Source organism: Podarcis liolepis (assembly GCF_965112155.1).
Source record: "Podarcis liolepis genome assembly, chromosome: 6".
NCBI classification, from domain to species: Eukaryota; Metazoa; Chordata; class Lepidosauria; order Squamata; family Lacertidae; genus Podarcis; species Podarcis liolepis.
This window is the reverse complement of record NC_139559.1, coordinates 99,499,131-99,525,888: the sequence shown is the minus strand read 5'-3', so window position 1 is coordinate 99,525,888 and position 26,758 is coordinate 99,499,131. Positions and strand designations below refer to the sequence as shown.

The 26,758-nt window shown below is 48.1% G+C and overlaps 1 long non-coding RNA gene across 7 annotated transcripts; it reads right to left on the bottom strand.

Annotated features, from left to right (window-relative positions):
* Window positions 1–2,461: 2,461 nt before the first annotated feature.
* LOC310708645 lies at window positions 2,462–26,594 on the bottom strand. 7 transcript variants are annotated; one of them, XR_014527101.1, is made up of 5 exons: window positions 23,950–24,007; window positions 7,464–7,546; window positions 6,089–6,240; window positions 5,763–5,873; window positions 2,462–5,358 (listed from the first exon to the last, which is right to left on the bottom strand). It is a non-coding gene; the product is annotated as an uncharacterized lncRNA (long non-coding RNA). The 7 variants fall into 7 exon arrangements; XR_014527104.1 differs by lacking the exon at window positions 23,950–24,007 and adding an exon at window positions 23,571–23,887; XR_014527106.1 differs by lacking the exon at window positions 23,950–24,007 and adding an exon at window positions 8,759–9,256.
* Window positions 26,595–26,758: the final 164 nt, after the last annotated feature.

The following is a 26,758-nucleotide window of genomic DNA, read 5'->3' as shown; positions in this document are numbered from 1 at the left end:
TCTTTCTGATTCAGAACAGGAAAATTCTGAGGGGGAGGAAGGAGAGGATGAGTCCGATGATGACGATCAGGTAACTGACCAAAGTCAGGAACAGGAGGAGGTATCGGTAGTTTCTCCACAAGATGTTAAGAGAACACCCAAAAGCGAGCCCAGTTCTCCTGTGAGTGTAATGGAGAGGATTCGAAAACGTTTTAAGTCAGAGGGGGAATCCCGTGATGTTGAAGACACAGTTCCTGGTGGCAGTGAGTCAGAGGTAACATCTGAGTTTGTGCCCAGAAGGTCTAGTCGCACAACAAAGGGCATTCCACCTGAAAGATACCAGGCAACATGTGCGTGGGCAAAATTCGCACAGTGTGATTCTGGGAGTGTTGAAGGGGTTCAACAGGTGCCTGGGAAAGATGCCGGGAAGGGGCACAAGGCAAAGGGGAAGGTGTTGAACTCAAAAGGGTCTTGTCAGAATGGGCGGCAAAGAGGGGTGTTGAGGTTGGAACTTAACAGGTTAAGTTGTTCCCATGATGCCACACCATTCTGACGTCAGTTTTCGAAGCTGGGAGGAGTTTGGGAGGAGTTAGTCATTCTCACTCTGTGTTGTGAGGGAAAAGGAGCAGTTTTATAATGGCTGCAAGCAGTCCTGGATTTTCCTGAGATCTGTTGGAATAAACGGCTGTAAATAGACAAACCTGTACTCTGTGTGTTTGTCTGGAAGCTGAGCCGAGCTACGTGACAGTTTACACCGCTGTGTGAAACTCTGCTGAGACGTGACTGAGAGCTGCGCAGCGGAAGTGTGCCGGGCGGCCATAAATTGCTAATTGAGGACCTTAAATCAATTAGCGGGAGTCACGTCAGATCAATCAAAGTCCATTTTTTGTAATCCATTTTTCTTCAGAAATTCATCTATATCCATTTCTTTCTGCGGCCCTTGTGAGTACAGTTGTTTGAAGTATCTCTGGAAGCAGTTTCTGATCTCATTTGGATTATAAATGTTCTTTCCTTCCACTTCTAAATTTGTAACTGTGTTCAATTTTTGTCTTTTCTTTATTTGCCACGCCAATAATTTACCACATTTATCTGCTGATTCAAATGTATTTTGTCTCATTTGTTTAATTTTCCATTCTATCTCTTGATTCATTAATTCCATATATTGTGTCTGGTAGATCTTAATTTCTTTCAGAATCTCTTGAGTCTTTGATTTAGATCTTAATTTCCTTTCCCCTTCTTTAATCTTTTCCAAGATCTTATCCTTTTTCTCATTTTGACTTCTCTTCTTTATTGCATTTTGTTGTATCAGGAATCCTCGCATAACAGCTTTACTTGCATCCCAGATTACTCTTTTTTCAACATTGGTCTTTAAATTTATTTCAAAATAGTCTCTCAAAGTTTTTTGGGCCTTTTTATATACTTCTTCATCTCTAAATAAGGTGTCATTCATCCTCCATCTAAAAGAGCCGGCCGTCGTTTGTTTCATCTCCATCTTTAAGGCGTTATGGTCGGAGCACGTTTTTGGGCAGATTTCCACTCTTTATCTTTGGAGCCATCCCTCTAGTAACCCATATTTGGTCAATTCTAGTCCATGTCATTTTCGCTTCAGAAAAGAAAGTTCCCTCTCAAGAGAGAGGGTTCCTTGTCCTCCAAATATCAATTAAGTCCATATTATCAGTCATTTCAAAAAAGGTCTTAGGTAATCTTCCATCTTTAGAGACTACCTGTCTTTGTGCTTTGTCCATGTTTGTAGATACAACTCCATTCATGTCACCCATTAAAATTAAGTTGTAATCCAAATAGCCCATTAGGATCTCATGCAACTTCTTTAAAAATTCAGATTTCCCCTCATTCGGTGCATAAATTCCTACGATCAGAAATTTTTCTCCTTGAACTTGGATTTCAATTGCTAAGAATCTTCCTTGTTCATCTTTAAAAATCAATTTTGGTAGCAATTTCTCCTTTGCGTAGATCACCACTCCTCTCTTTTTCACTTTGTCAGATGATATAAATTCTTGTCCTAGTCTTTTGTTGATAAGTATTTTTCTGTGTCCTCATTACATGTGTTTCTTGTAGACAAATCAGGTCCAATTGTTCTTTTTTCAATATATGAAAGACATTTTTCCTCTTTCAGGGAAGGTTCAAACCATTACAATTCCAGCTTAGAAGTTGCAGAGCCATGATGGAGCTATTTATTTTCCCCTCCTTCTGCTCCAAGTGGTTGTTCTTCCTCTGTCAGTGGTGGTTGTTCTTCTTCTGTCAGTGGTTCTTTTCCTGTCGGTGGTTTCATTCCAAATGATAAGTTGCCTATATCTAGTATTTCTTTCCCTGGTGAGTTTGACCTCTCACCAGATTCCACTTCTTTCACAAGATCTTCTTCGTGTTCTCTCAGAAATTCGTCTTTGTTACTCACTGACTTTATTCTTATTTTCCTTCCTCTATATTTAAAGGATAGGCCTTGGGGAAATTCCCACCTGAAAAGTATTATTTAATAATTTACAGTGGTGTAAAATAAAGGGCAAAATAAATAAATAAATAAATAATCCCTCAACTGCCAAAACAAATGGTCTTGTAGCACTGTGAAAACGTAACAGATTTTGGGGAAACTTTTTAAAAAGAGCCAGGGGGCCTAAGAAGGGTGTCTGAGGGTGCCATGGAGTCCACGTGCCACCCTGGGAACCTCAGTCTGGACCCTAATGATGAAGCGAATCACCAGTCCCTAAATAATGGGAACACCATGTGTAACATTAACCCTACAAAACAGGTTGGTCTTTGTTCTCGGCTGGGAGCGGAGCAATTGAGCGAGTGAGATGCAGGCACAGTAGGTGAGAGATGTTCCCAGGTTGTCCTTGTTGCAGTTCAAAGGCCTGGGACGTGCCTCCTTCGCATCCAGCTCCCCAAGGCCACCTGCATGACACCCACCTCCCAAAGAAGAGAATTACAGAGTCTCGTGTGCCTTCCATTTCGGGAGAAACTTCTCAAAGGGATATTTGCTCCCTTACAAGTAATGGGTGACCTCTCCCTTCTGTTTTAGCTGATTCTGGAAAAACAAAACACTATGGGTAAAATTTTCTGTCCTGGATTGTTGATATTCTCCTGTGTTTTGGCAGGTGAGTTCGTCAGAGTGTTAAATAAATTTATCCCAGCAACACAAATGAGGGATGTGGTTATTTAGCAAACGCAGGGGAGTTTTCCTATTTGTTCCTATTTCCTATTTGTTCTTTGACTGTTTGTGCATTAAATTGTGCAAAGATGTGATTTCTCCAGGCCAATGAGACATGGCCTGGAGAAAGTGGATAGAGGAAAGTTTTTCTCCCTCTCATAATGGTAGAACTCATGGAGCTGGACGCTGGAAGATTCAGGACAAAGCGCACATTATGGAACTCCCTGCCACAAGAGGCAGTGGTGGCCACCAACTTGCAACTTCCGCTCAGGATTTTCCCCAGGGTAAGCCCCATTTCAGCCAACATACTCTGCACCCTCCTCAAATGCTTTGGCCTGGTTGGGAGGTTTCCTGGTAACCCCCTCCCTTCCGGTGGTGCCAATGTTCCCCTGGCCTCAAATGCCCCCTTGACCGGTCACCACAACACCGTTCATCTCCACCGTCGCCACAGTCCTCGGTGTGGGCAGGGGCCACGCAGCCGCTTGGCAGGCACGGCTTGCCTGGGGTGCAGCTCCAGGGACTTGGAAATGTTGGGACGGTTAATGAGTTGCCTCCAAGCAATCTATCTGGTTGGCCAGGTTTTGGGGAGGCGGAAAATAAAGCTTGACTTTGGGGGCCACAGTTCATGAACTACACGTTGTCCAGTGCCACACTCGCCACCGAGGAGAAGGTCACCTGCGCTCTTGACATGCTCCAGATAAGGAGCCGGCCGGAGAGGGCGAGGAGCCCAAGACCTAACTGGAAAGCACTGTGGACTCTTCCGGTGTAGGCCAGCAGGGGGCGCCAGGTGCCTGAGGATTAGGCAGGGCTTCGCCACAGGGGACAATGTGGTCGCCATGGCTCAGCTCCACAGGGAAGCTTCCGTTGAGTCCTGCACAGGAAGGGCGGAGGGGTGAGGAACCAGGGGTCATCTAGCCTGACCCCTGCAGGTGGGAACCATAGATATATAAACAGAGAAGATGGGACCCGGGGGTCATCTAGCCTGACCCCTGCGAGAATTGCAGAATGACATCTCATCTCAACTGCTCTCATTTTTATCGGTCAGCTGCCAGGAATCCCAAAGGGGGGCGGGAAGCAGGGCATCAGTAAATTTCATTATAAGAATGGTATTTCATTATGCTGGCCCTACCAGGTGGGTCAGTGGTCTGGAAATCAATAAATAATAATTATATGATATCACCACGATATGTCCTGCAGCTTAGAAATGTAATATGTGATATCAATATGGAATTACGACAACTGTGCCTTGTGGCATTTCCTCCACACAGGGAAAAAGGCCAAGTACATGGCTCTGCGCCTGTTGGTTTTCCGACCAGTGCCCCAAGCTTACCTTTCTCAGCCATACTGTACCAGGTGTGGAGTTCACAGGCTGTGGCCGCATCACTCATGGTCAGGGAGTGGAGTCAGGCGGCTTGGTTCGCTGCTCCGAGGTGCTCATCTACCAGCCTGGTTGGGGGGCGCCAGGTCAAAGGGGTGCTCTAACTGCTTAGCAATGCTTCTCTGCCTTTCAAATGAAGCAAGTTTACCCTGGTTGGTGCCCAGCGTGTGGTTGAAGGGGGAGTCGGGGCCGCACACCCAGCCTCCGCCCCACCCTGGGCGCCACCAGTACCCAGACATGCTGACGTCCTCCCAGCTGCAGGTGGTGCCTTCAGAGTCGCAGGCCAAGGCGACACTTGGCGGTTCCAGCCCATTCTGGTAGCCTAGAAGGAGAAGGAATCAGGCGCCCTGAGCAAGCTACAGTTCCCAGAATTCAGGACACCAAGTGATGTTCCTCCCATGAGCTACAGTTCCCAGAGTTCCCTAGGAAAAGAAATGGGCTTGGGAACTAGATCTGTCAAGGGATTCGCAACCCTCAACACCCAGAGCAAGCAATAGTTCCCAGGGTGCTTTGGGGGACATCGTGGGAACTGTAGTTTGTTCCGTTTCCCAAAGAGACCCTCTCAGAGTTATAACTCCCAGAGTTCCCTTGGGAAAGGTTGTGCAGAATATTCTCTCCCCCCATAAGAAACTACAGTTCCCAGGGTGCTTTGAGAGATGCCGTGATGGGTTAAATACTATCTGTGAGGGGAATTGAAGCACATCTCCCTGATTCCTTTGGTGACGCCAAAACTAGCTTCAATGGATCTTGTCAGAGCAATCCCAGCAGTCACAGGCAAAGTTGCAGGCGCCAGCACTTGGGTTCCTGGAGGCGGCTCAGCTAAGAAATGGAGGCCCAGCTAGGAAAAAAAAACGGGGGAAGTGCCATTAAAAGGAGAGTAACAGTGAGAGAGATAGGGAGCATGGGAGACATGGAAGGGGCATCAAGGGGCATCTAGTCCAACCCACTGAAAGGAAGCTCAGAGCTATAATTCCCAGGACTTCTTTGGGAAATGAGAGAGGGAAGAGAGAGAAATAAAAAGAATAGAGAGAGGGATGGGATTCACAGCCCCCCCTCCCTCACCCCAGCCCAGCAGGGCACCCCTCAGGCGCGCCGTCCTCACAGCAGCACCCAGCAGGCCTTCGCCCCCACCTTATCTGCAAGCCGGCAGGGCAAGGGGGGCCAAAGGTTGGCAGGGTGGAGGCAGAAACCAGGACTTTGGCCCCTGTACCCCAAAAGACGCCCAGGGGGACAGAAGCCCACCTTGTGGGGCTACCATGGCTTCCTAGGCACTTCTTCTCTCGGGTGGAGCCTCCCTTGCCAGTGGCAGTCTACCTGGGCAGCTCCTGAAGGAGCTTAGTGCTCAGGGAAATGCTGCAAGGAAGAGAAGGAGGAGAATAAGGATAATACTGAGGATAATGATGATAACAGCAGCAGCAGCAGCAACAACAACAACAAACCAGAGAAAGGCCAAGGCACCTAAGGCACTGTTGGAACTCCTCCCTGAGGGGATGGGGGGGGCTCCACCCTTCCTTCTCCGCAGGGACCCCTAACTTCTCCTGGGACCCCTCAAGAGATGAGGCGCCCACCTCACAAGGGAGACCAGTGCCACAAAATGGCCAGGCTAGGCCCAACTGCCCTCAACCAATATGGCGGTGGTGGCATGTCTTCGTTTGCCTCTCCTCTGGTGGCGCCTCTTTCCGGTCACTCTGCCTTCATCCAAAATGGCCTCCTAGGACCCCTAGGACACGTGCACAGCAGCAACATCAACAATAAACACAACAGCAGCAGCAGCAGCAAACAAACATTTGTGAGCCAAAATGGCGACGGAGGTAGCAGCCTAGCCAGAACCTCCTGCCTTCAATTAAGCTTTCAATTAGGTTTTAGCCATCTTCTGACCCTATGTTTATATTTTTAGTTGTCATTTTGTTTTCTTTGCTTTTAACCTAATGGTTTATTGTTTTAATGTTTTATTATCTACTGTTTTATGGCTCAACTCGATTTAGCGTAACAAGGAACACTAAAGAACGTAGACTGCAGTCTTTGCAACTAACACACAGCTTTCATCCATTGAACATAAGACCTGGCCTTGATCTGATAAAAGGTCCAGTCATGGCCGACTCTGAGATTGCGCACTCCTCTCACTTTATTGGCCGAGGGAGCCGGCGTACAGCTTCCGGGTCATGTGGCCAGCATGACTAAGCCACATCTGGCAAACTAGAGCAGCGCACTGAAACACCATTTACCTTCCTGCTGGAGCAGTACCTATTTATCTACTTGCACTTTGACATGCTTTCAAACTGCTAGGTTGGCAGGAGCAGGGACCGAGCAATGGGAGCTCACCCCGCTGCTAATTATGCCTGCTAGAAGGAAAAAACGAGGCATTAAGAGCCAAAACAGCATATCGTATTTTTCGCTCTGTAAGACGCACCAGACCACAAGACGCACCTAGTTTTTGGAGGAGGAAAACAAGAAAAAAAATATTCTGAATCTCAGAAGCCAGAACAGCAGGAGGGATCGCTGTGCGTGAAAGAAGCTGTTCTGGCTTCTGGGATAGCTGCGCAACCTGCATTCGCTCCATAAGACGCACACACATTTCCCCTTACTTTTTAGGAGGGAAAAAGTGAGTCTTATAGAGCAAAAAATACGGTAATTGGGACTCACAATTCCTCCAATGCAGAGAAGCGGCAGAAAGCCAACACCTTCATTCCTAGCTCGGAAACAGAGCAAATTGTGAGTAATGTTGCTGGGGGAACCCTCCCCCACTCTAAGAAGGAAGGAGATGATCCAACCCCTCCCCCCTTTCAAGGAGGGAAGGAGATGATTTCACCCAGAAAACAGGAGTAGGAGGGATCCCCCAGCATAAGAAACATCACACACCTATTTATGACTTTTAGAATGCCAGCTCTTCCATCTCGACTTATGGAGATGAAAAACATTTTATGGCGGTCTCACCTTCTTTACCTGATAAGGGTTTTCAAGGATGAGACACTGAGGCAGCCAGTCCCCGGCAGAGAACCAAAGCAAACGCCAATAAGAAACAATACCTGCACGAAGGAGGAAGATCATAGAATCATAGAATCATAGAGTTGGAAGAGACCACAAGGGCCATCGAGTCCAACCCCCTGCCAAGCAGGAAACACCATCAGAGCACTCCTGACATATGGTTGTCAAGCCTCTGCTTAAAGACCTCCAAAGGAGGAGACTCCACCACACTCCTTGGCAGCAAATTCCACTGTCAAACAGCTCTTACTGTCAGGAAGTTCTTCCTAATGTTTAGGTGGAATCTTCTTTCTTGTAGTTTGGATCCATTGCTCCGTGTCCGCTTCTCTGGAGCAGCAGAAAACAACCTTTCTCCCTCCTCTATGTGACATCCTTTTCTATATTTGAACATGGCTATCATATCACCCCTTAACCTCCTCTTCTCCAGGCTAAACATGCCCAGCTCCCTTAGCCGTTCCTCATAAGGCATCGTTTCCAGGCCTTTGACCATTTTGGTTGCCCTCCTCTGGACACGTTCCAGTTTGTCAGTGTCCTTCTTGAATTGTGGTGCCCAGAACTGGACACAGTACTCCAGGTGAGGTCTGACCAGAGCAGAATACAGTGGCACTATTACTTCCCTTGATCTAGATGCTATACTCCTATTGATGCAGCCCAGAATTGCATTGGCTTTTTTAGCTGCCACGTCACACTGTTGGCTCATGTCAAGTTTATGGTCAACCAAGACTCCTAGATCCTTTTCACATGTACTGCTCTCAAGCCAGGTGTCACCCATCTTGTATTTGTGCCTCTTATTTTTTTTGCCCAAGTGCAATACTTTACATTTCTCCCTGTTAAAATTCATCGTTTGTTTTTGCCCAGTTCTCTAATCTGTCAAGGTCGTTTTGAAGTGTGATCCTGTCCTCTGGGGTGTTAGCCACCCCTCCCAGTTTGGTGTCATCTGCAAATTTGATCAGGATGCCCTTGAGTCCATCATCCAAGTCGTTGATAAATATAAAAAAATAAAAATTTTGATAAATATAAAAAATAAAAATGAGCTACAACTAGCAACACAATTGATAATTGAGGGGAAAGGTGAAGGTATGGCTAACAGTCAAGAATATAAATATTTTTAAGGATCGGTATGTAACAACGTGGAAAGAGATAAAGAAATTACGGATGTCTGGGGAAGGATGAATTTATCACTTTGGGGAAGAATTTCAGTTATGAAAATGAATGTACAGTATTGCCAAGAATGTTATTTTTATTTCAAACAATACCTGTGGTCAGTGGAGCTTCAAACAATGGCAAAAAGATGTATCTAAATTCATCTGGCAGGGGAAGAAACCAAAGATTAAATACAAACTATTAACAGATAGTAAAGAAAGAGGTGGCTTCTCTCTGCCAAATTTGAAATTATATTATGAGGTGTCGTGTCCCTACTGGCTATAGGAATGGATAACTTTTTAAAAATACAGATATTCTAGACTTTGAGGGTCATGATAGCAGATAGATGCACATCTGAGAAGACCAAAGTGCATAAATGGTTTTTGAATCATTTGGTAAGAAAAGCAATTTATGGGGAAAATATAAAAACTTGTTGGAGCAGAAGACATCATGGTGGCTTTCCCCAGGGAAGCGATATCCCTGAGAAAGACTAATGCAAAAATTGAATGGGCAACCTATAGAGAGTTGCTTATGGAAGTAGAGCAACAATTGAAATTGAAAAAGTTTTGAGGATATAAGACAGTAACAGACTGGTTGCAATATCAATTAAATGATGTTGTCAGGGGTTTAGGAGCAGAGGCACGGGCAAGGGAGGAAACAGAGAGCGAAGGGGAGGAGGCAGAAGAAAAGATGAGTGATGACGACGACCCGAGATCTCCTAGTCTTTCCAGTGAATCAGAGGATTCACAGAAAGGAGCACCAGTGGCCAGGGCAAGGGGGGAGTCTAGGGGGGCACCCCAGGAAGATAGAGCCAGAGGGGACTCAGGGGGGAGCAGCTGGAAATCGGGACCAGCGTCACCGCCAGGAAGCAGGGAAGAGGAAGGGAGCCAGGGGGGAAGCGCTGGCAGCTCACCACAGGAGGGAGGGCATGAGTCAGGAGTGGCCACACCTCCATCGGGGAGCGAAGAAACGGTTAAGAGGAAAGTGGAAAGTTGGGCGCGCGCGCCAAGTTCAAATGCAGAGGAAGGCGGCGCAGTAAGCAGCCCCGAAAGGGAACCAGGTCCTAAAGCCCGGCGCAAGGAGGCAGGAGGGTCCGGGTCAGCGTCAGAAGAATCCCGGAAGGAAGAAGCCCCGGGGGGTAGAGGGACCCAGAGGAGGACAGTCAGGCGGAAAAGGTGGAGCAAGGCTAGGATATTAAGTTGGTGCACACGGGGCGGAGACTCAGACGGAGCTTCGCCGACCTAGCTACTAGACGTAGAGTTGCGCGCAGCAGCGTGAGAATGGAAACTGTAATTCAATAAAGACTTTTACTTAATGATCGCTGGCTAGCGTGATCCTCCGTGAGCTAGGATCTTCAAGCAGCTCTGACAGTAAGCTCCGTCTCCCTCTTGTGGGCATCTACAGCCTCGAGGAGGGGAGAGAAACAGGTGCCTACTAGCGAGCTCACGAACGGCAGACGACATGACGGCTGAGCAGCAGATAGAGGAACTCAGAAACGCAGTGGCACAACTGAACGCCGAGGTTCTCGCATCCAGGAAGAGAGAGGAGGAGGCAGCCGCCGCCTGCAGGGATCTCCAGGTCAGGTTAGACGTGCTGACAAAGCAGACACCCCGGCAGGAGGGAATTGGGTTGGCGAGACGGACAGGCGGGCTGGTCTCTCACTTCGATGGGAACCTGCAACAGTATCCCAACTTTAGAGCCGACGTACTGTGCGCACTGCAACTGCTGCATAAAGACTTTAGAGATGAACAAGAGAGAGTGGGGTTCATCATGTCCCATTTGCATGGGGATGCGAAAGCATGGCTACGCAATTTATGGAGAGATAAGGATCCGGCGCTCCAGAATGCAGATGCCTTTATTAAAGCGATGGATGGGTGTTTTTTATCAAGTATTGACGTGGATCTTGCACGGAAGGAGGTGCATGGGCTGAGACAAGGGAGGGCCAGCGTCAGGCAGTATCATGCCCGCTTTTTCGCCTTGGTCAGTGCCCTGGAATGGGACAGAGATTCGGCTCCTGTAAGAGACCTCTTTTGGGAGGGGCTGCACAACTCGATTAAAGATGAGATCGCGAGGGGGGAGAGACCCCGAACCACCCAGGAGGTCGTTCAGAGGGCACTGGCAGTGGGGGTGAGGCTGGAAGGACGTCCGTGGAGCAGGGACGAAGGGCGTGGAGGGCGCGAACCAGCCGGGGGCCCCTCCTTCCTTCCCAGAGAAGCAGCGCGGGCGCAATCCACGCCTCCGCCAGGAGGAGGAGCCGAACCTATGGAGGTTGGAGGTGCAAGGGCTCAGTCAGCAACCAGAGCCCTAGCACCGGCAGCAGTGAAAGCGAAGCCTCCTAGAGGGAACAGGAAGTGTTACGTCTGTGAGGAGCCAGGGCATATGGCAAAAGAGTGTCCCCAGAGGCCCCACAAGCTCACTGCAGCCTCAGCAATGGTGACTGCAGCAACGCAGCAAGGAGGACCACAGCAGGGAAACGACGCTGTCTGGCTGGAGGAAGAGGCACTGGGGCCCAGCCAGACGTGTTAGTGACGCAGTCCCCAGAGATTTTACAGCCCGTGAACCCCCTCCCGCCCAAACCAGTAGTGAGGCTCACAGCATCTCTCCAGCTGCCCAATGGAATCACCATGGACGTGCCAATCACCATTGACTCAGGCAGCAATGCGGACTTTATAGGGCAGGACTTTGTCGACAGGCACGCTGTGCAGTTGCTGCCGGCCACACTGCCCCTGCAGGTTGTCACGGTGGATGGCAGGGAGCTGCTCGGGGGGCAAGTGGTGAAGCAGACGCCACCAATGGTGATGCGACTTGGGAATCACAGAGAAATCATCAGCTTCAACGTCACTCAACTATCTGACACGCCCATTGTATTGGGCATGAGTTGGCTGGACAAGCACAGCCCAACGATGGCTTGGTACCAGAGGCAGCTGACCTTCGGCTCTTCCTTTTGTGCTGAACACTGCATCGTGCCCAGGCAGGAAGGAGAGGAAGAGGAGTCACAGCTGCTGCTAGGCACGCTGCAAGCGATTCCCCACAAGTACGCTGAATTTTTGGAAGTTTTCTGCGAGAAGGAGGCAGACAGGCTACCCCCTCACAGACCATATGACTGCAAAATTGACCTGCTGCCGGGGGCGGCGCTGCCTAAAGGGAAACTGTATTCCATGTCAGAGGACGAACTGCAAGAACTCAAGGAGTTCATTGATCATAATTTGCAGCGCGGCTTCATCCGGGAGTCCAGGGCAGTGGGGGGCAGTCCCGTATTCTTTGTTAAGAAGCGGGACACGCCCCAAAAGAGACTCGTAGTGGATTACAGGATTTTGAACAGTGTGACTAGGCCATCGGACTTCCCCATGCCCCGACTTGACGACCTCCTCGCAAAGGTACGGAAGGGCAGAGTGTTCACCAAGTTGGACCTGCGGGGGGCGTACAACCTCATTCGCATGCGGGAGGGTGATGAGTGGAAGACAGCCATGTTCACGCCACTGGGGACCTACGAATATAGAGTTATGCCTTTTGGATTGCAAAATGGCTCCCACGTTTTTCAAGCATTTATGCATCACGTGTTGGCGGGACTTCTCTACAAGACGTGCGTCTGTTTCTTAGATGACATCCTGATCTTTTCGGAGTCGCAGCAGGAGCATGACAAACACGTCAAGGAAGTGCTGAGCAGGCTAAAGCAACATAGGCTCTACGCCAAGCTGGAGAAGTGCCAATTTGACGTGCCGGAGGTGGATTTTCTGGGCTACAAGCTGTCTGACAAGGGGCTCGCCATGGACAGCGCCAAGGTTCGAGCGGTGTTGGATTGGAAGAGCCCGCGCAACCGGAAGGAGGTCCAACGGTTTGTCGGCTTTGCGAACTTCTATCGCAAGTTTATCAAGGGCTTCGCGATGCAGACGGCGGCCATCACTGACACGCTTAGCTCCAAGAAAAAGAAGTTCATTTGGACAGAGCAGGCGGAGCAGTCCTTTCAGGCACTCAAGCGTCTCTTCGCGTCGGAAGAGCAGCTGCTTCATGTCAACCCCAGCAAGCCGATGAGGGTGGAGACAGACGCCTCGGACAGAGCCGTGGGGGCGGTCCTGCTGCAGAAAGACCCGCAGGGGGTGTGGCGACCGGGAGCGTTTTACTCCAGGAAGCTCAGCAAGTCCGAGCAGAACTACACCATATGGGACAGGGAGTTGCTGGCCATTCACGCAGCGTTCAAGGCGTGGAGGCACTTTCTGATCGGCGCCAAGCACACGGTGCAGGTTTGCACGGACCACAAGAATCTAGAGCACTGGCGCACGGCACAGTTCCTGAACCAGAGGCAGATACGTTGGGCTGAGTTCTTTGCGAACTTCGACTTCCGAATAGAGTATGTCCCGGGGGACACCAACATCATGGCAGACGCTCTCTCCCGTAAGCCACAGTATCTGGAGGATGCAACACCAGCGGCCGCCATGCACATATTCGCACCAACAGTGTGGGCGTGCGCCGCGGCGACCGTGGACCTAGAGGCGGTGCGACGAGCGTTGCAGGGGGACTCCTTCGCACAAGCAAAGATGGCAGAGGTGCAAAGGGGCAAGGCAGCGGCCGACGGTTTCCAGCTAAGAGATGGATTGCTCATCCGTAAAGGGGCCATCTACGTGCCGGGAGACGAACTTCGAGCCAAGGTGCTGCAGCAGCTGCACGACGCGCCCACGGCCGGGCACTTTGGCAAGGAGAAGACGGTGGAATTAGTAGCCAGGGATTTCTGGTGGCCTGGAATGAGAGGGGAGGTCGCAGACTACGTGGCGAGGTGTGACACCTGCCAGAGGGCCAAACCAGTGCACAAACCGCCGGCCGGACTGTTGGAACCGCTGCAAACTCCGGTCGAACCTTGGGAAAGGGTGGCCCTGGACTTTGTCACGGATCTGCCCAGCTCAAGGGGCAAGACGGCAGTGCTGGTGGTGGTGGACCTGTTTTCCAAGATGGCGCATTTCATTCCGTGTGCTAAGGTGGCCACGGCGGAGCAAACCGCCAAACTGTTCATAGACCACGTGTTCAAGGTTCACGGTCTGCCACGGTCTATTCTGTCCGACCGGGGGCGGCAGTTCATCTCGAATTTCTGGCAGAAGCTGATGGGCTTCCTGAACGTCAAGATCAACCTGGCGTCGGCGAGACACCCGCAGACCAACGGGCAAGCGGAACGGGTCAATGCCATCATGCAGCAGTACCTGAGATGTTATGCAAATCAACAGCCTGCGACGTGGGTGGATTACCTGCCGCTTGCCGAGTTCGCCTACAACAACACGAAGCACGTGTCCACGGGGGTCACGCCGTTCTTCGCCAACAACGGGAGGCACCCCAGAACCTTCCCGGGACTGGAAAGAATGGGGGAGGGGGAGCCGCAGACAGCAGATGCGTTCGCGTCGGAGCTGCAGGAAGTCCACGATCAGCTGAGGCGCCACCTGGAGCTGGCCAAGCACGCATACAAGGTACAAGCAGACAAGCACAGAAGGGTTGGAGAAGAGCTCCACGTGGGAGACTGGGTTTGGTTAGCAGCCCACGCAGTGCCGGCCAGGTCGTTGGCCAAGAAGAAACTAGGGCATAAACAACTGGGGCCCTACCAAGTCGAAGAGCAGGTCAACCCGGTAGCTTTCAGACTGGCACTTCCGGAGGGTTCCAGAATGCATCCGGTATTCCACAGATCGGTGCTCACTCCCTACAAGGCACCGCACAGGTTCCAGGAACCCGGAACGGCGCCGAGTCCGGCCAGAGACAGAACAGGGCACGCGGGAGTGGCACAGAAGGAGCGCATCAACGAAGTCACGGAGATTTTGGACTCCAGATGGGGGGAAGAGGGGGTAGAATACTTTCTCGCCAAGGAGGGCACCCCGGCCAGTGCGAACAGCTGGGTGCCGGGCTACGCCTTAGACGAACCTCTGCTCAAAGACGAGTTTCATGCCCTCTTCCCACATAGACCTATGCCAGCAGACTTTTTCGACGACTGGCTTTTCACGCCCACGCTTTCGGCCAGCACGTTCCGGGGGTTCGACTCGGACGAGGAACCGACACGAGACGTCCGTTCCCCGGAGGGGTCACCCTCGGGATCTGCCTCAGAACCCTCGTATTGGTGGGACGATAGGCCAGAGGAGCAGTTCCGCAGAAAGTGGCTGGAATGCTCAGGACGAGCAACGCCGCCAGGAGGAAGTGAGGGAGAGACGGACATGGACATTTTCGGGGACGACCCTGGTTTCGAGCACGGCGGCACAGAGATGGAAGCGGAGGTGACCGTCGTCGACGAGAGCAGGGAGGAAGACCCGGGAGAGTTCAGATGGAGGCCCGCCACGGGAAGCGACCGATATCCGACGTTCGTCCCTTTGCAACAGCAGCCCCCAGCTCCAGCACCGGAAGGAGGGGAGGGGGGAATGGGGGGCTTCGAGGGGGGGATGGATGTCAGGGGTTTAGGAGCAGAGGCACGGGCAAGGGAGGAAACAGAGAGCGAAGGGGAGGAGGCAGAAGAAAAGATGAGTGATGACGACGACCCGAGATCTCCTAGTCTTTCCAGTGAATCAGAGGATTCACAGAAAGGAGCACCAGTGGCCAGGGCAAGGGGGGAGTCTAGGGGGGCACCCCAGGAAGATAGAGCCAGAGGGGACTCAGGGGGGAGCAGCTGGAAATCGGGACCAGCGTCACCGCCAGGAAGCAGGGAAGAGGAAGGGAGCCAGGGGGGAAGCGCTGGCAGCTCACCACAGGAGGGAGGGCATGAGTCAGGAGTGGCCACACCTCCATCGGGGAGCGAAGAAACGGTTAAGAGGAAAGTGGAAAGTTGGGCACGCGCGCCAAGTTCAAATGCAGAGGAAGGCGGCGCAGTAAGCAGCCCCGAAAGGGAACCAGGTCCTAAAGCCCGGCGCAAGGAGGCAGGAGGGTCCGGGTCAGCGTCAGAAGAATCCCGGAAGGAAGAAGCCCCGGGGGGTAGAGGGACCCAGAGGAGGACAGTCAGGCGGAAAAGGTGGAGCAAGGCTAGGATATTAAGTTGGTGCACACGGGGCGGAGACTCAGACGGAGCTTCGCCGACCTAGCTACTAGACGTAGAGTTGCGCGCAGCAGCGTGAGAATGGAAACTGTAATTCAATAAAGACTTTTACTTAATGATCGCTGGCTAGCGTGATCCTCCGTGAGCTAGGATCTTCAAGCAGCTCTGACAGATGTGTTTAAAATAGATAAGAAAATTGGATTCAGTAAAGAAATTTCAAGGTTTGAAAAATCTTTAATGGAAAATAATGTGGTTACTTTCTAAAATGCATAAATTGTTGCTAAAGTGGCATACCAAAGATGAAAAAGTTAAATCGGTAATGATACATTTGGCACAAGATATTGGGCATAATATCCAATTTTCATCTTGGGAAAAATTATGGAGGGTTAGAACTGCTTCAAATGTTTGTTGGAAATGCAAAGAGAAAGAAATGTGGTGGACAAAAGCATTCTGAGAAATGATTTATAATGAATTGAAAAAAAAGTTTAAAGTAACGTTTGCAAAAAATCCAGAGTCTTTTATTAGGTGTTAAATAGTGGGTAGACATAGCAGACAACGCAGCAATTTCTCCAGAGCAGCTCTTTATTTGTAAGCTGGAACAGAACAGAATAGCAAACAGCTCAGCCGGCCTGCTTTTATAGGCAGCCGGCTGTCAACATTGTAGCAACAACAACCCAGGGTTTCCCGCCTAAAGTAACTGATGTGGACCTGTGTGAAAACTATATACTATACACGATACTCCGGGTGGCCAGGGTGAGAACTTCAATACATAACACCCGGTATTTTAGGTGCAGAAATTCCGAAGGAGCAGAAATGACTATTTATGTACGCGATGACAGCAGTGTGGATACTATTGCAAAGAAGATAAAGTCCTGAGCAGAGATGAATGGTTGATATGGCGAAATTGGAAATTGACTGGGAAAATCAGAAACCAGGAAGAGAATAAATTTAAGAAAGAATAGGAAAAAATTATATTGTATAAGCTACTAAAAACTTTAGCAGGATTTGAGAAATGCTTGTAATGTACCAAAAAAATGGTAGAAAGATTATTTTTATATTAAAAAAAGAGATAAAATAAGGGAAGCAGCGGGGGGGGGGGGAGATTGATAATGGGAACCATGGAAGGGTGGAGGGGAGTCGAAGGATTCAGGGAATCCTAAATGATGATTAATGTCTGAATTTAAATTTGTTATGTAAAACTTAATAAAAATATGTTTTCGTTTAAAAAAAGGATAATGTTCCAAGTATAATAATACTTTATTATAATAATAAAGTGCAAATATATAGATATAGCTAGCAGTATGCAGTAGAGCTGCATACCAAATTTGGTCAAATCCCAAACTCAAATCCCAAACTCAATCAAACCAGTTCAAGGCACAGATCCACTTTCCCTGATAAGGGTGCCATGACAAATCTAAGCTCCAATTCCCTCCACACAAAGCAGCCCATCATATGCCCATCAAAGCACTTTGCCCATTCAGTGACCGGAATGGGATGCTCTATCCCGTACCAACAGTCAACTGAGGGCCAGATAACAGTTGACCTTAACTGCATAGTTCTGTGCAGGTTTCTTTTCTTCATCCCTTCACAAACTGCAGATGCAGAGTTCCTGATTTAGTTTGCAAATTGAGCATATAGGAGGACCTTGCTGTGGCCCTAGCCCCTGACTCTGGGGTTGCGGCACTCATCTCGCTTTACTGGCTGAGGGAGCCAGCGTTTGTCTGCAGACAGCTTCCGAGTCATGGGGACAGCATGACAAAGCCGCTTCTGGCGAACCGGAGCAGCACATGGAAACGCCATTTACCTTCCTGCCGGAGCGGTACCTATTTATCTACTTGCACTTGACGTGCTTTCAAACTGCTAGGTTGGCAGGAGCAGGGACCGAGCAACGGGAGCTCACCCTGTTGTGGGGATATGAACCACGGACCTTCTGATTGGCAAGCCCTAGGCCCTGTGGTTTAGACCACAGCACCATCCGTGTCCCAGTCCACCCTAACCTTATACCGTAACCCTAAACCCTGTCAGGAATCTCGGCCGCAGTCAGAGGTAACTGGCCTCACTCCAGGCATCCAGCTGAGATCCTTGTTGACCTTCCCGTCTGTGTCTCCCGGCAGGATACAGGCAAGGTCACAAATCGGCGATCCTCCTCAAACGTGAGGAGAATACACCCTCCTCCTTCTCCCTCCCTGCATTCCCCCAGGGAGGGGAAAAGAGACAGACAGGAGTCCTATTTACATGTCTTTTATTCCTGTCATTCAGCAGTACAGAGAAACGTGTCTGTACCCTCCAGACTCCGGCAGTAGAGTCTCAGCTCCACCCCTGTACTTCCAGTACAGGTCAGATGACACTCTGAGCTAACATCCGGTGCTCAGTACAGAGAATAGACTGCCCCTTTTTCCCAACAGTACAGTTCCAGACAGCAACATCCTGTTTTGCATTCCAGCCACCTGCAGCTGGCTTTTGCATTGCTGCTTTTTCCTGACAACCTCCCCCAAAAGCATCAATGTGCAAAACACGATCCAGAGAAGAAAACAAACAGTTGTTCTACATATAACAGTCCCCTGTTGTTTCAGTTCCACCCTTGGAACTCCCCACCACTGGTTTCACCAGTGTACCTCTCTGGTTGTCTGGCTTCAGAGAGCCAGTGTGGTGTAGTGGTTAAGAGCGGTAGTCACGTAATCTGGGAAACCGGGTTCGTGTCTCCGCTCCTCCACATGCAGCTGCTGGGTGACCTTGGGCCAGTCACACTTCTGTGAAGTCTCTCAGCCCCACTCACCTCACAGAGTGTTTGTTGTGGGGGAGGAAGGGAAAGGAGAATGTTAGCCGCTTTGAGACTCCTGAAGGGGAGTGAAAGGCGGGATATCAAATCCAAACTCTTCTTCTTCTTCTTCCAAGGAATGAGTGCATCTGCATTACCTTGGCTGGCAGCTCTCTGTTGTGTCTTTGTCTCTGACTTAGACACTGTTTCAACCTGTTTTGAGTTGTTAACAATAGCAACACATGCAACAGCTAAGTTAGCAAACTCTTTTGAGTACCTCTTTGGTGGTACACCCTTTGTAACTCTCTCAGACCTGCGTATGAGGTGCTGATCCCCTCTGCTCACTGGTTCAACCTCAGGACTTTGTTGAGAACCAGATCCAATGGCAAACAGTGGTTCATCCTTCACCTGTGAAGGTCTTGCCATTGTGTGAGATTTCCTCTCAATGACTGTTACAACTGAGCTCTCTGAGCTATCACTGTCATCATCAGTACCACTGTAATCTGTGAAATCATCATCATCATCATCATCTGAATTGTCCTCTGTGGGAAATGTATGAACAACAACCCGCTCCTGTTCCAGAGCACTTTCTAGAAACTTTGTGAGAATCACCTGACCAGATTCAGACAAAATTACTCTGTAGAGACCCTTTTCATATCCCACAAAAATGCCTCTGGCATTCTTCACTCCACCTGGAGCTTCTGTTCTCACATGAGACCTGAAAACCTTAAAATAGGCAACAGAAGGTTTTCTATTGAACAGCTTCTCAAAAGGAGAACTTCCCAACTCTTTTGAGACCTTTCTCACCCACACGTGAACATAGGACATTAATGACTCCGCCCAATATTCATGTGGAAAATGTGAACTAAGCAATTGCGCATTCATCCCCTTTTGCAATTCTTTGTTCACCCTCACACAGAACCCCCTGTTCCATGCTTCTGCCGAAACAGCAACTTTGTGGTCTATCCCTTTTTCATCCAGGAACTTCTGAAAATCCTGTAAAAGAAAAAATTTCTTCTCATCTGTGAAAAGACAATCAATGTTAGCATCATGCATATTTTTAACCTTGTCACAAAACTCCTGAAACCTTTCTAAGGTTTCTTGTGGTTTCTCCATCATAAAAACCCAAACAAAATTTGAGAAACAATCCACACACACAAGATAATATCTTGCATTGCCTGTAGATGGCGCTACAGGACCAATCACATCAGCATACACCCGCTGAAATGCTCTGTCGACCCTCCTTTTTTTATATATATAATATTTTTTATTGCTTTTTTTCCAAGGTCAAGATACATCATCAATAACACAACAAAAGCGGTTTTACAGAAAAAAAGAAGAAGAGATTGTATACAAGAAAATTCACTTTTCCAGATCTTTTTTCATAATCTACTGGACTTCCCCAGATCTTCCATCCCTGCTTTCTTTACAATAAACAGCAAATTGAAACCTTGTTTCATATGTTTTTGTACTTTCTTCTAATTATATATTCTAAAATTTAAACTTTTCACAGTCATAACTTAGTTTCCATCATTTTCAAATCTCAATACTGAAGCATGTTTTTCCCAAAAACTTAGCAAATTCTCAACATTCATATAACTTATAGTGTTTTTGTAGATAGTCCTTAAATTTTTTCCAGTCCTCTTCCACTGCCTCTTCTCCCAGGTCTCGGATTCTGCCAGTCATTTCAGCTAGTTCCATGTAGTCCATCAGTTGCGTATGCCACTCTTCCAGCGTGGGTAACTCCTGTGCCTTCCAATATTTGGCTATAAGGATTCTTGCTGCTGTCGTTGCATATAAAAAGAAAGTTCTATCTTTCTTTGGCACTCTCTGGCCCACAATGCCCAGGAGGAAGGCCTCTGGTTTCTTATGAAAGGTATACTTAAATACCTTTTCCAACTCATTATAAATCATTTCCCAAAAAGCCTTCACCCTCGGGCATGTCCACCAGAGGTGAAAGAATGTTCCTTCAGCCTCCTTACACTTCCAACATTTATTGTCAGACAAATGATATATCTTTGCAAGTTTGACTGGGGTCATGTACCACCTGTATACCATTTTCATAATGTTTTCTTTTAAGGCACTGCATGCCGTGAATTTCATACCGGTGGTCCATAACCGCTCTGTCGACCCTCCTGGTCACCTTCCTGGTGTCCTTCTTGGTCACACCTGCAAGAGAGATTATGTTAGAATCAGAAGAATTACATTTCATGTAATCACTTTGATCAAAAGTCAACAAATACAGTCCATCTTTCTCTTTGGCAGTAAGATACAGTTCTCCATCTTTGTAGATCTTGCAGCTCTTAGCATCATAGGACAGTTTCAGTCCTTTCTTTGCAATCTGCAACACACTCAGCAGATTGAACTGCAACTGAGGAACCAAATACACATTGTGTATAGTCAAGTTCAGACTCTCAAAATACACAGTCCCAATCCCGGTCGCTTCCAACTCCTGACCGTTGGCCTGTTTCACAGCGAAGCTTTGCTTCTTAAACATTTAAAACAGTTCTCTGTGTGGGCACATATGAACCGTGCAACCCGTGTCCAGAACAAACGAGTTCCCCACCTCTGGTGTGGCTTTTAGCGACATCAAAGCCTTTGCAGGTTTCACCTGGCACTTGGTACGGCTTTTGCCTGACGCCTCAGGCTTCGCAGAGCTGCTCTTGGCTCCTTTTGGCTGGCGTGGCTTTCTACAGTTCCTCTGAAGATGCCCAGCCTGTCCACAATTGTAACATCGGACAGTGCTCAATGCTACAGCATTCTCTCCAGTAGCAACAGCAGTGGGAGAACTTGAACTCTGTTCTTCCCTCCCCCTGTCCTTCACTTCCAGTGCAGCAAGTCTGTCGTGTTCATTCAGAACGACGGCACACACCCTCTCCGCGGTCAGATCCTGAGCTGGTAGGGAACCAAGCTGACTGGCAACAACCTTGTAAGTCCGACTAAGGCTGTTGATCATCATGAAGCAAAACACTTCCTCCTGTAGACGGAAATTGCGTTCCACCATCTGTTGGCGCAGAAATTTCATCTCTGTCAGGTGCGCTTGAACATCTCCATCAGGCGCAAGCCTCAGATTGGTCAACTTCTCAAAATACAGCAACGCTGAAGAACCAGCATCCCTCTGATGTGTTCTACGTAGCGTTTCCCAAATCTCTCGTGCGTTCTCTAAATGCTGAATATGCATGAGCTGCTCATCTGAGACACACAGAATTATAGCCGTCCGGGCCTTCACGTTCTGTGATTCTCAACCTCTGGTCGGTGCTGCAGGGATGGGGTTCTCAATCACCCCATAGAGCCTCTGATTCTGCAGCAGGGCCTTCATCTTTACAGACCAAGATGAATAATTGTCATTAGTCAGGGGAGATGGGTAAGGCAGGGCTCCCCCCTTCTTGGCATCCATTTTGAATCCAAGCCTCAACTCTCACTCTCCAGCCTTGCTAAAAGCCTTTGCTGGGTTGTTTTCTGCCTTCTCTGGCAGGCAAAACTGCAAGCAGTTTCTCAGTCCTTGCACAGCAACCAAGTTAGCCTAAACAAACACTCCGCGGTTTTGTTTCGCTTTTCTCAGGCTCTCTCAGAGCCAGCTGCGCAATCAGTACTTTTCCACGTCTCTGACGGGCGTCGCTTAGCAACCGTGCATTCCAATCTCTGAACAGGAAAGCTTATCAACCACAAGAATTCCTGGAATGCAGGCTGAGCTTCCAAGCTGCAGGCCTCTTCTATCAGAGCTGTTTTTTTCCAAAACGCAGCTCCCGTGAACCAGAGAATGAATCAATCTGCGTTCACACTTTTAGCCCGAAATTCAGCATACCTTAGGCTCCGTTGCGTGGAAAACACCTCCTCTCGGTGTCCAGCCGTCTGTTCAGCTTCTGGCTGCACGCAGACGTTATCTTTTTTCATGCAGAGGATGGCGACGATCCATCCACCTCTCATGTAGCTTTCCATGGATCAGAACCACCAGCATTGCTACCATATGTCAGGAATCTCGGCCGCAGTCAGAGGTAACTGGCCTCACTCCAGGCATCCAGCTGAGATCCTTGTTGACCTTCCCGTCTGCGTCTCCCGGCAGGATACAGGCAAGGTCACAAATCGGCGATCCTCCTCAAACGTGAGGAGAATACACCCTCCTCCTTCTCCCTCCCTGCATTCCCCCAGGGAGGGGAAAAGAGACAGACAGGAGTCCTATTTACATGTCTTTTATTCCTGTCATTCAGCAGTACAGAGAAACGTGTCTGTACCCTCCAGACTCCGGCAGTAGAGTCTCAGCTCCACCCCTGTACTTCCAGTACAGGTCAGATGACACTCTGAGCTAACATCCGGTGCTCAGTACAGAGAATAGACTGCCCCTTTTTCCCAACAGTACAGTTCCAGACAGCAACATCCTGTTTTGCATTCCAGCCACCTGCAGCTGGCTTTTGCATTGCTGCTTTTTCCTGACAAACCCTACCCCCCAACCTGACCCTAACTCCTAAACCGTAGGACACCCCTTACCCCCTAACCCACAGATACTTCTTGCACCTTTAGGGTTAGGGTTGGGTTTGAGTTAGGGTTAGGGCCAGGGTTAGGGTAATGATTACAATCAGGGTTAGGGTTAAGTTAAGAGTTAGGTTTAAATTATAATTAGGGTTAAGGTTAGGTTTAGGTTTAGGGTTAAATTAGGCTTAGGTTTAGGTTTAGGCTTAAGTTTGGGTTAAGGTTTGGGTTAGGGTTAAGGTTCGGGATAGGGTTGGGTTTAAGTTAACATTAGGGTTGGAGTTAGGGTTAAGTGAGCGCTAGGGTGAGGGTTAGGTTTGAGTTAGGGTGAGCATTAAGGTTAAGGTTTGGGATAGGGTTGGGTTTGAGTAAGAGAAGAACAGCAGCAGGAGCAATATAATTATATTATTTATACTCCACCCATCTGGCTGCATTTCCCAAGTCACTTGTGGCCGCTTTCAATAAAAGGTAAAAACATGAGCGGATGCTCATGAATGCTCATGAATGTAGAAACTCTCAATTCCCATAGAATTCCCAAAGAAGACCTGGGAATTGTAGCTCTGAGCTTCCTTACAGAGGGTTGGACTAGATGACCCTTGGGTTCCCTTCCCTCTCTACCATTCCATCTCTACCATTCTAGGATGCTCCCTGTCTCTCTCTCTCTCTCGCTCACTCACACACTCACTCCTCCTTTTCATGGCAGTTTCACCTTTTTCTGCACTCCTAGCTCGGAAGGGCTGAAGAGGCTGCGCTGTCACCATGTTGGGCGAGGGCAGGGGTACCGGAAGGAGGTGCCGCCGGAGGAGAGGCAAGAGGACAGGAAGGGGAGGGAAATGGGCGGAAGAGGCTGTGCTGCCGCCATGTTGGGCGAGGGCAGGGGTACCGGAAGGAGGTCCCACCGGAGAAGAGACTAGCGGAAAGGAAGGGGAGGGGAAAGGGCGGAAGAGGCGCTGCGACGTTCGGCCAGCAGAGACGTGCCGAGCCAGGCTGGCCCTCTCTCTTTCTCCCTTTCTCTTTTTCTCCCTTTCTTGCTCTCTCTCGACCCCGCTCTCCCCAGGGTGCAGCCCTGCCCCCCGCCCCGCCCTCACCTGCCTTTCTCCCCCAGGGGCCTTCCTCTCGTGCCCCTTGGCGGAGGGATGGTGTGGGCCAGCCTTCTCCCTCGCAGAAGAGAGCGACTCTGCGCGCGCATAGGGTTCTGCGCATCACATATATGCTTACACAGGAAGGGAGGTATTTTGTTAGAGCATTCAAAAAATATGATGTCATGCCTACCCATGGAAGTGACACAGTCCAGAATCAAGCTACCTGCACTTACCACCTCACTCTGTCTGGCTGGGGTGGGGAACCTGGGGTCCTCCAAATGTCGCTGGACTACGACTCCCATCACCCTCATCCAGCATGCTCAGTGGCCAGGGACGAATGGGAGATGCAGCGCCCAGAATTGCAGCTCTGCTAACTCTTTTCAGTTAAGTATTGCCATTTTTCTGTGTTTAGCAGTCACCAGGCATGTAAAAAGTAATTTCCTATTATTATTTATCCTATGCATCTTTGGCTCGCCTGTCCATTGCCCCATCCCCATCCTCTTGCATGTCATCTTACCACATGTTACATGAGCTGGGCTCTAGGTGTTGCATACCACAGAGACATGCAGAATGCCGTAGCAGAAACTGCAGGTGACTAGTCTCCTGATTCATCAGCAGATTTTTTTTTTAAAAAAATACGTTTTTTATTAGATTTTCATTTCAAATACACAAACAAAATACACAATTATTTCATATCTATTTACATCTATCTTTCCTTACTCCCCGTAGAGCATTGACTTCCCTCCTTCCCTTCCGCAGGTTTTCTTATTCCAATCTCTAATCCACAGTTCCTTAGTAGTATCTGAACCATGACATAAGATTTATTTTAGTCCTGCTAACGTCCTCAAACTTCAACAGTTCTCACTTATATAATCCATAAATTTACTCCATTCTTTTTGGTACTTTGTTTCCTCCTGATTGCGGATCCTATGGATCAGTTTTGCTAATTCCACATATTCGAACATCTTCGTCTGCCACTCCTTCACAGTTGGTAATTCCTGTGTTTTCCATTATTGGGCTATCAAGATACTGGCAGCAGCCGTAGCATAATCTTTGGTCTGCCTTCTTGATATCCTCCTCCATCAAACCTAGCAAAAAAGCTTCGGGTATCTTTTTTAATTCGTTATAGATCACTTCCCAATTTTTTTTCATTTTGTCACATGTCCACCACATGTGGTAGAAATCACCATCCTTTTCTTTGCATTTCCAACAAATTTTACTACTCGTCCTATACATTTTTGCTAGTTTGACAGGTGTTAAATATCAGCGATATATCATTTTCATTACATTCTCTTTTAGAGTAATGCATGCAGTAAATTTTAAATTCTCATTCCAAAGTTTCATCCATGCATCATATTCAATGTTGTGCCTAAAATCTATTGCCCATTTTATCATTGCCTCTTTTATCAGTTCATCTTTTGTGTTCCACTCTAGTAAGAAATTGCACATTTTTAAAAGTTATTTGGTCCTACTTTCTAGTATATCAATTTGAAATTTTGATTTTTTTTTTATCATCGAATCCTAATTTTTTATCATCCTTAAACACATCGTTCACTTGATGGTATTGCAGCCATCCTGTAAATTTCTCCTCAATGCAATTATAGGGCTTCAGTTTCCATCCTTTCTCTGTTTTCATCAGAATCTCCTCATATGTGGCTCACCTCCCCTCCATGTTCAAATTCTTTACTGTTAACATTTCAACTGTGAGACCCACCACGGTGTTTTCCTTTCTTTTCTTTTCTTTCAATTTTTTTTTACTGAACTTGATTTATTTATTCACTTGTGACAGAAAAAAATAATTCTCTCTCTCCCAGTATTTGTTACACAAGTAGAAATGTAAGTTGTGTTCAACTTCAGTGTTTTCCCTGGAGGGTATCTCTTGCTAACTTGCCAATTTTGTGTGTTTTCTTCATTCCCAGCACAGCTCCAGTTTCAAGAGCAGATGACTCTTATTTTGCCTTTTCCTCTGCTCTTGTTGCAGCCTCTTCACGCCACTTGGCTTTCTTTGCTAAGTTCCAGCTTGTGGAGGATTCATGGCGTTCAACAGCCCTTTTATCAGAGGCAATCACAGCAAAGCAAGCAATCATAATGTAACAGGCCTTTACTCGGGCTTTGTTCCTTGCAGCATCCAGCATCTCTGGCCTGCAAAAGAAATTGGGTTGGAACCAATTAGAGCAGCGTTTTTCAACAACCTTCGGTGTTTTCCTTTCTAACAGATTCTTGTTTCTATCCCATACCTCATACAAGGCACTCCGTATCACATGGTTTGTAAATCCTCTGTGCACTTTCACTTTAGCATACCAGAGATAGGAGTGCCACCCATATCTGTTATTGTATGCCTCCAAATCTAACAGGTCTGTGTTTTCTAAAATTATCCAATATTTTATCCAACATAAGCAAGCCACTTCATGGTAAAGTTTTAAATCAGGTACCGAAAAACCACCTCTTTCCTTTCTATCCATCAGTATTTTAAATGTAATCCTTGGTTTTCTCCCTTGCCATATACGGTAAAACGTGAGAGAACCTTCTGCCATTCTCTGAATTGTCCTGTGCCTCTAATTATAGGAATCGTTTGAAATAAAAATAGCATCTTTGGTAATATGTTCATTTTAATCGCTGACATTCTTCCACTTATTGACAACTTTTTTTTTAATCACCATTTTCGTCTTTGTCTTATTCAATTTGAATCCTGCCAGTTGCTAAAATTTCTCAATTTCTTCCATTGCTTTTTTGACACTCATTTGGGATTCTTCTAGAGTTAATACTCTTAAATTAAGCTTAATTTTTTTGGCACCTATTTTAACTCCTTTTACCT